At 62.6% G+C, this 9175-nt stretch overlaps 1 long non-coding RNA gene across 1 annotated transcript; it reads right to left on the bottom strand.

Annotated features, from left to right (window-relative positions):
- Window positions 1-5720: 5720 nt before the first annotated feature.
- LOC135051305 (uncharacterized) lies at window positions 5721-6180 on the bottom strand. The gene is made up of 2 exons (XR_010242174.1): window positions 6053-6180; window positions 5721-5966 (listed from the first exon to the last, which is right to left on the bottom strand). It is a non-coding gene; the product is annotated as an uncharacterized LOC135051305 (long non-coding RNA).
- Between the last annotated feature and the right edge of the window lie 2995 nt (window positions 6181-9175).

The following is a 9175-nucleotide window of genomic DNA, read 5'->3' as shown; positions in this document are numbered from 1 at the left end:
ACGGGGTCGAGCGATCAAAGGAACCATAACTGATTTAATGAGCCATTCGCAGTTTCACTGTACCGGCCGTGTGTACTTGCACGTGCATGGCTTAATCTTTGAGACAAGCATATGCTACTGGCAGGATCAACCAGGTAGCTCTCGGTATCGGCCGGCGCGCGCCCGAACGTCGGGGGGGCCGCGGCGCGCGCCGTCTCGAAAGCGGCGGGTCCGCCGGACCGGGCTTTCCGTCCGCCGGCGCACTGCGGCGGGGCGGACCGGGGCGGGTCTCGAGCCGAGCGGGCGCTCGGAAAAGATGGGGACGGGAGGAGGACGGCCGTCCCGGTCGGGCCGATTGGGAAGCTCGGAGTCAGAGTGGACGGCGGGGCCCGGCCGCCACCGCGCCGTCGGGCGGACACCCCGGGGAGGGGGGACGTCACCACGCTCGATTTCGCCTGTTTTCGCCTCACCCAACAACCTGTTCGCTAGGAAACCGGTGCAAGCCGTCCTGGGGGGTGGTTTTTTTCGCTGGGACGGCAGCAACTGCCCCCAGCCCCACCTCATCCCGATCTACGCCTGACAGGTTTCATCTTGTCCCGGGGGGGTGAAAGGGTGTAAAGAGGTTCCATCTCGCGGGGCTCCGTCGCCCTTCCGGGATGCCGCCGCCTGGCGCACGGGCGACCGCAGCTTCCGCCGGCTCCCTCCGAAAAGCGCCTCCCGCTCTCCCTGCGTCTCCTGGACGGTCTCGCTCCGAGTCTGCGCTTCTCTCTCGCCCTGCCGCCAGACTCGGCTCCTCTCCCGCGCTCTCTCTCTCGCTCTGACCTCCGCCCCGTCCGGCCCTCCCGTCCGCGGCGGGGGAGGCCCGGCGGGCGAACCCTTCCGTGCGGCCGCCTCGCCGGAGCGGGGGCGGCGCGCAGGGCCCTCTCCTGGGGCTTGCGAGGAGCGGCCGTCGGGGCTGGCCGCGTCCTCGGATCTCGATGCGACGCTCGTTCGGTTCCTGGGAAATCGTGTGCTCCGCCGGGGTCCGGGGGCGAGCGCCCTTCGCTGGGCGAGGGGGACGCTTCCCCGGCACCCCTGGCGGTGTCGGACGCCTGCGGGTGCCGGCGGACGGAGCAGACCGCGCCGCACGGGGTACGGGTGCGGGGCCCGCCCGGCTCCGGAGACCGGAGCGCTCGGGCGGACGCCTGGGGACCGGACGCCCTCTCCGGGCGGAGGGGTTCCGGGCGCGCCGTGGGCAGAGGGAGGGTCGGGTTCGCCTGGAGCCGGCCGAGACCCCTGGGTTCCGGCCGAGCGATCGTCCCTCCCCGCCGGGGCGCGGGGTGCCACATCGATCGGGTTGCGGAAATGGGAGACGTGGGGCCCTTCTCTCGCGTCAACCGCAGCCCTCCGTTTTCTCTTTTCCGGCTTGACTCTGTTCGCCACCTGTGATGCTCTCTGGCCGGTTCCCTCGGGCGTAGCGGGACGGGCGGCGCGCGCGACGCTCTCGCGGAGCGTCCTCCGACGCTTCCCCGGGCTCCTGGAGCCGCCTCCCGGCCCGAGGGGTGCCCGTCCGCACTCATCGGCTGAACTTCCGCAAATTGCAGTACCCGATTCGGCCCGCCGGGGGGCGCTGCCGCCGGGGGAAGAGGGGGACGGGCCGGGCCTGGCGCCGGGCTCCGCCGGACGCCCGGCGCTGCCCCGTCTCGGCCTCGGAAGGGGGAGTCGGGGGAACGGGAGGCCGGGAGTCCCGGAGAGAGAGAGAAAGAGAGAGAGAGAGAGAGATAGAGAGACCTCCGCGGTTCCGCCTTCGACCACCGGGGGGCGCCGCGCACCCGTCCGCACGGGCCCGTCCCGGTGGCTCCCGGCAGGGCTCTCCCAAACCCTCTCCCAGGGCCCCGGTCCGGGAGCCCGACTGCGTCCGCTCTCCGCTTCCAGAGAGGAGGCTGTTGGACGGGGAGAGCTGGTACCGGGCTCCTGGAGCCCTGCCTGGGCAGCCTATGGAAGGGAGGGAGCCCTGGCCCTGCTGCTCTCCGAGCTCCGGCCCTGCTGCTCTCCGAGCTCCGTGCCTACTCTGCCACGGGTCCTTTCGCAGGAGCTCCAGGGAAACGGGCTTTTAGGCCCCGGACAGAGTCCCGGCTCTCTCGCTCGCCTCGTTGGTACCTACTGATCCGGCGGAGGTGTTCTCCGGCGGGTAGCGACACGGACGGCCGAGGGCGCGCTTCACCCAGGCTTCAACCATCTCCTCCCCGAGCCCCTGGAAGTGCAGCTGGGCCGCGGGCGCCCCGGTCCGCACTCATCTGCGAAACTTCCACAAATTGCAGTACCCGATTTGGCCCGCTGGGGGGCGCTGCCTCCGGGGGAGAAGGAGACGTGCCCGGCCCGTACGTCGGGCTCCAACGGATGCCCGCCGTGGACCCTTTATAGGCCCCATCCTGGTCCTGCCATGCTGTTATCGGAGCTCCACGGCTATCTTGTCACTAAACCTTTCGTTTGAGCTCCAGGGCTTTTTGCTTTTTGTAACCCGGTTCCTGGAGCCCTGCCTGGGCAAAATCGGATGCAAGAAGGCCCTGCCCATGCTGATCTCTGAGCTCCGCGCATCTTCTGTCACGGGTCCTTTCGCAAAAGCTCCAGGGAAACAGGCTTTTCGGCCCCGGACAGAGTCCCGGCTCTCTCGCTCGCCTCGTTGGTACCTACTGATCCGGCGGAGGTGTTCTCCGGCGGGTAGCGACACGGACGGCCGAGGGCGCGCTTCACCCAGGCTTCAACCATCTCGTCCCCGAGCCCCTGGAAGTGCAGCTGGGCCGCGGGCGCCCCGGTCCGCACTCATCTGCGAAACTTCCACAAATTGCAGTACCCGATTTGGCCCACTGGGGGGCGCTGCCTCCGGGGGAGAAGGAGACGTGCCCGGCCCGTACGTCGGGCTCCAACGGATGCCCGCCGTGGACCCTTTATAGGCCCCATCCTGGTCCTGCCATGCTGTTATCGGAGCTCCACGGCTATCTTGTCACTAAACCTTTCGTTTGAGCTCCAGGGCTTTTTGCTTTTTGTAACCCGGTTCCTGGAGCCCTGCCTGGGCAAAATCGGATGCAAGAAGGCCCTGCCCATGCTGATCTCTGAGCTCCGCGCATCTTCTGTCACGGGTCCTTTCGCAAAAGCTCCAGGGAAACAGGCTTTTCGGCCCCGGACAGAGTCCCGGCTCTCTCGCTCGCCTCGTTGGTACCTACTGATCCGGCGGAGGTGTTCTCCGGCGGGTAGCGACACGGACGGCCGAGGGCGCGCTTCACCCAGGCTTCAACCATCTCCTCCCCGAGCCCCTGGAAGTGCCGCTGGGCCGCGGGCGCCCCGGTCCGCACTCATCCGCGACACTTCCGCGCTGGAGTCCGACGCTCGCCGGCCGCGTCCCCCGGCCCGCGGGGGCCCGGGGGGAGGCCCGACGCGTGCGGGGGGAGGCGGCGGGCGGCGGGGGCGCCCCCGCGCCACCCGACGGCGCCCCCCGGTGGCCAGAGGCGGCTCGGAGCGAGACGATCGGGGGGGAACGGCGGCGCGTGACCCGCCCCGGCCCCCTTGGCCCAGCGGACGGGCAGGCGGCTCCCGGGCGACCCCCCGATCCCCGCCGCGGCGCCCCCCGGTGGCCGCCTGACGCCACTGCGGGGGGTGCAGATTCCGTGTGTCCTCTCGGATAAAAACAAAAGAAACGATTCCCGTCGGGCGAAAGTAAGTGGGACGCAGGGCCCCGGGCCCCGACGGTCCGCGCGCGCGGCGCCCCCCGCTGGCCGGTCGAAGGGATGACAAAAATAAAATGAAAGAAATTTCAAAAAAGCACTCGCCCCAAACAGACGAAAGGTACCCGGTCCGCCCGGATGAACCCTCCCCCGTGTCCCCGCCGCGGCGCCCCCCGCTGGCCAGCCGAGGTAATACACGATTGAGAGGGGGGAAGTGAAAAAAAAGGGCAAAAAATGAAAAACACCCCACCCATTTGAATGCAAAGTCCCGGAGCGGCCAGGGGTGGACGCCGGTCCGCGCGCACGGCGCCCCCCGCAGGCCAGTTGAAGGGAAGAACGGAACGAGACTAAAAGATAAAAAAATTTCAAAAAAGCACTCGCCCCAAACAGATGAAATGTACCCGGTCCGCCCGTGTCCCCGCCGCGGCGCCCCCCGCTGGCCAGCCGAGGTAATACACGATTGAGATTAAAAAAAACCAGGCAAAAGACAAAAACACACCACCGATTTAAATGCAGTGTTCACGAGCGCCAGTCCGCGCGCGCGGCGCCCCCTGCTGGCCGCGTAAAAAAAAAAAAAAAATAATAATAATAATAATCCACCGTTGTGAATTTGCGATGTGTCCGGTACGGCGGCGGCGGGGAGGCGTCTCCCCTCGTCGGCGCACCCTGGTGGGGGGAAATAAATGAAAAAAAAAAAAAGAACAGCCCGGGCTCTCGCCGGCTTCCGCAGCCCGGGCTCCCTCCGGCTTCCGCGGCCCGGGCTCCGTACATACAGACAGCAAATGAAATAACGGACGGATGGATGGAAGAGAAGAACAGCCAGGGATCTCGCCGGCTTCCGCAGCCCGGGCTCTCGCCGGCTTCCGCAACCCGGGCTCCAGCCGGCTTCCGCGGCCCGGGCTCTCTCCGGCTTCCGCGGCCCGGGCTCCCTCCGGCTTCCGCGGCCCGGGCTCCCTCCGGCATCCGCGGCACAGGCTCCGTACATACAGACAGCAAATGAAATAACGGACGGATGGATGGAAGAGAAGAACAGCCAGGGATCTCGCCGGCTTCCGCAACCCGGGCTCCAGCCGGCCTCCGCAGCCCGGGCTCCCTCCGGCTTCCGCGGCCCGGGCTCTCTCCGGCTTCCGCGGCCCGGGCTCTCGCCGGGTGAAGATCAGGCGAGAGTAGGGGTGTCCTCCGCTGGACGGGAAGCCCAGGCCGTGGAGCCGCCGCACGGACCGGGGGTTGACCCGGCCGGGGACGGGCAGGAGGCGAGGCCCGGACTCGCTCCCGTCCAGACGGCCCGAGGCCCCTCCTCCCCTCCCGGTGGACCCGCCCCCGACTATTAAGCCCGGCCAGGGAGTCCACGTCGGCCCCCGGGCGGACCAGGGAAGGACCCCCCTTCCGCGCTCCGCCGCGCTCGGAGGCGCTGACGCGCCGGGCGGACGGGGCGCCTCCGGCCAAGTCCCCGGCCGGGACTTGGCTGGCTGGCGAGCGAGCGAGGGAGGGCGAGGGTTAGGGCCTCGCCTGTCCCCCGCCCCGGGCCAAGTCCCCCGACCGGAGCGGAGCGAGCAGGCCGCCCTAACCCCCCCCCCCCCCCCGGTGGCACCGCAGCACCGGAGATTATTCGGGGAATGCTCCACAGCGCTGCTGGGGAAGTGTTTGCTTTAAACACACTCTGCATTGCATACACACCGAAACCCATTCCAGTCTGGTAAACGTGATTCTCTGGGACTTGCGAGAATTGTATGCTGGGTAGTTGAGACATGACTCCCCCATCACCTCCCAGGGTCAGACTCATGGGGACCTCATTTTAGGTCCCCACCATGTCGGAGGTCCCGCCAGTGTTGGTGTGCTGTCTGGCCCTTGTCCCCGTTAGGATATATAAACAAGTGCACAGGACACACGCACACCCACACATACTTGTTTTTCTATCCTCATCGGGACATATGTCTGGAACCTTCCTCATGGGGACCTATTCAGGAATACCGGCCTAATGAGGACACCCCACATAACTGATTTATTTTCGGGTTTAATTAGAGATAGAGGAAACGTGTATTCAGCAGCAGATACATTTTATTCAGGAAAGGTTCTTTCTCATTTCAGCAGTAATTCGGTTCTTAATGTAAAACTTAACCGAGAGCCAGTTCCGAGCCTTCAGCGCTTGTCGTTCTGCCCTTAGGCACGCATCACAGTCATTCTTGCCCGGCACCTTGAATGAGCGAATGAACCGAATCATGTGACGTTCAACAGCTTTCACTTCTGCTGGGGTCCACGGATTGCGCTTGGTACCCCTTCTGTCACCTGTGCGGGAGAAGAAAGGTCAGTCACCACGCAACGCCACCACCAGTCATGGACGCATCTCAAATGGAATGGACAGTCACACCCACCTTTAGCTGCACCTCCATCCACCGCCGACACCACGCTGCCAGCTTCTTTTCCCATGTGCCCCATGGGAACCTCAGTATCCTGACTCTCTGGCTCATCCCCAGAGTCATCGCTCACCACCTGGATCGGCTCTGTGGATAGAGAAGGACAGGGAAACCGATCACACCAGCCCACTTAGACAGTCAGTCCCTGGAGCCACACTGTCAAGTGATACCTACCGTTTGGATCAATGGAGATCTCTTCCAGATTGTGGCCCCGGAATTCAGCCATTCTCCCTTGCTCGAGAGCCAGAAACAGCTTGCTCAACTTGGCCAGTTGAAGGGTACCCTCCGGGAGGCGGTAATAATGCCGGTGCACCCGAATATCATGTCCAAGGAAATCAGCAAGCTGATCCATCTCTGTATCGCTCAGGTTGAGGACTCTGGAAAGTGTAGCCACATGCTTCCGTAGGCGGGTGGAAGATAATGCTTCGGGGTGCTTGGCCCCACACTCCCGGGCGTAGAGACGTATGCAGTCGGATCCCCTATAATGGGACATGGCTGTTGGCCTAGCAAACATGTAGATATTGTGTGGGGTCACACCACATTCTGTCCGCTTCTCTATGAGGAGCTCCATCGCTTTCTGCATGCTTGGGGATAGCAGGACAGGGACTTTCCTGCCTCTTTTCCCAGGAATCTCAATACGGGAGAAGTGACGACAGAGTGCCTTCTCCAGCTCTGACAGGGCCTGGGCCACATCACCCTGCAAATCGGCTGTGTGCCGTAAATCGAAGGAGGAGAGCAGCATCTTGGAAACCTCACCTTCTCTCCTGCGGTTGAAGAGAATCAGCTGCGTGAGGGTAACTTTGGCCAACATGGACCACTGCTGTTTGGAAGGGTGGGCGGACAACTCATCGATGTACTCTCGCTGACGGTCAAGGAGGTACAGGTTCAAGCGCTTAACATCATCAGTGAAGGGCAGAAGCAGCGGTGCATTCCATTTTATCTCTCGAAGTGTCTTCAGGGCAGCAGTGGAGATTAGCTCGCTCCACCTCGCCTCATAAATTTTCCGAAAGTTTCGGGCACGCTCCTCTGTCAGGGCACTGCCCTCCATCAGTGCCTGACACTCCACCATAGCTGAAATCTTCTGCAAGCTGTGTCCCACCTTCAGAGCCAACGAGGGTATTTTATATGTATTGGTGCGGTCATCGTAACCGGCCAGGCTCCTCACAGCATGCACCACTTGCAGGAAATTCTGTGGGCAAATGAAATCTTCCATACACCGCAACGGTGTGACCTTCATCGCCTTCAGCAGAAGCCGCCCCACCTCTCTGAGCTTCTGACGGATGTAATCATGCTTGCTGACATCAGACCCCAGACGGTTATAGAGGTGCTGACCGAACTGCATAATCCAGCGGTCCCCTTTGATTACCGGTACCACATCATCATAATTCATTCCGCTCAGCAACTTCCAGAGGCCAGTGCCAACATCTTTCGGGAGCGGTGTGGCGTAAGTGAAGAGACCCTGCACCCTGGTTCTTCCAGGTTTGGGGCTGACACTTTTGCGGAGCGGGCACCTCTTCACATGGCGCCACAGGTGCTTCCTGGAGAATAGCCCTTTACATTTTACACAGTGCATGAAATCTTGGGGAGCCGTTGCTTCTTTCGGCTGCTTGCACGGTAGGAGGACTCCGCTGCCCTCGCGGAGAACCCCGACATTATGGGCAAAGTTTCCCCGGGTGCGAATCAGGTCTAGCTGCACTGTCCTTTCCCTGGAGCGCTTCGGAAAGCTGAGTGCCCTTGCAACCTCATGCTCATTGTGGTGGACAGCTTGAACATGTCTCGCAATTTTTGAGAATGGCCTCTCGCACCACAGGCAGAAATTTTTCTTGTTACATGCAATCGAACCATCTGCTTTTCGGGTAAGTACCTGGACCGACACTGCGCGGGCCGGATGGAGACTTGGTTCGGCCTCCGCGGAGCAAGCCCCGGACACTTCCAGAACCTTCCTGCCGTGAAAAGACGTCTCCTCCCCTCCACTATCATCCGAGCTGCTTAACTCTGACGAGTCGGGGAGATAGTCTTCGTCACTGCCGTCGGTTCCGTACATTGCCTCACTGCGACCAGCAGACCCAGCACTTCCGGAGTTTGTGGCGCACACACCGTACCAAGCCCGCGCTTTCTGTCTGACCACGCCCACCGTGAATACAGGGTTCTGGGAATCGAGGGCCCAGGCCCCGGCACGTGCTTCCTATTACACATCCGGAGAGGTGGTTCTTACTAGAGTCACGTGTCGGGCGGCGCGCGCGACACTTTTGCGCCACATGCTCCGATTTTCCCCAGGCTCCTGGAAGCCTGTCCCGGACCGAGAGGTGCCAGTCTCCACTCATCGGCAAGACTTCCACAAATCGTAGTACCGGATTCAGCCCACCAGGGGGCGCTGCGATGGGCAAGGAAGGAAATATCAGACCCGGTTTTCGGGCTCCGCGATTTTTCCGACGAATGCCCTTCTCACCCGAGCTCCGCGGACTTGGGCAACCTTCCCTCTGGATTGAACTGATCTCAGACCCGGTTTTCGGGCTCCGCGATTTTTCCGACGAATGCCCTTCTCACCCGAGCTCCGCGGACTTGGGCAACCTTCCCTCTGGATTGAACTGATCTCAGACCCGGTTTTCGGGCTCCGCGATTTTTCCGACGAATGCCCTTCTCACCCGAGCTCCGCGGACTTGGGCAACCTTCCCTCTGGATTGAACTGATCTCAGACCCGGTTTTCGGGCTCCGCAATTTTTCCGACGAATGCCCTTCTCACCCGAGCTCCGCGGACTTGGGCAACCTTCCCTCTGGATTGAACTGATCTCAGACCCGGTTTTCGGGCTCCGCGATTTTTCCGACGAATGCCCTTCTCACCCGAGCTCCGCGGACTTGGGCAACCTTCCCTCTGGATTGAACTGATCTCAGACCCGGTTTTTGGGCTCCGCGATTTTTCCGACGAATGCCCTTCTCACCCGAGCTCCGCGGACTTGGCCGAAATCATATAAATAATATATAAGCCCGGCAAATGTAAGCGGGACGCGGGTCCGCGCGCGCAGCGCCCCCTGCTGGCCGCGTTGAAAAAAAAAAATAATAATAATCCACCGTTGTGAATTT

This window comes from Pseudophryne corroboree, chromosome 2 (assembly GCF_028390025.1).
Source record: "Pseudophryne corroboree isolate aPseCor3 chromosome 2, aPseCor3.hap2, whole genome shotgun sequence".
NCBI lineage: Eukaryota > Metazoa > Chordata > Amphibia > Anura > Myobatrachidae > Pseudophryne > Pseudophryne corroboree.
Note: the sequence above shows the minus strand (reverse complement) of the source record. Positions and strands in the feature narration are given on the sequence as shown.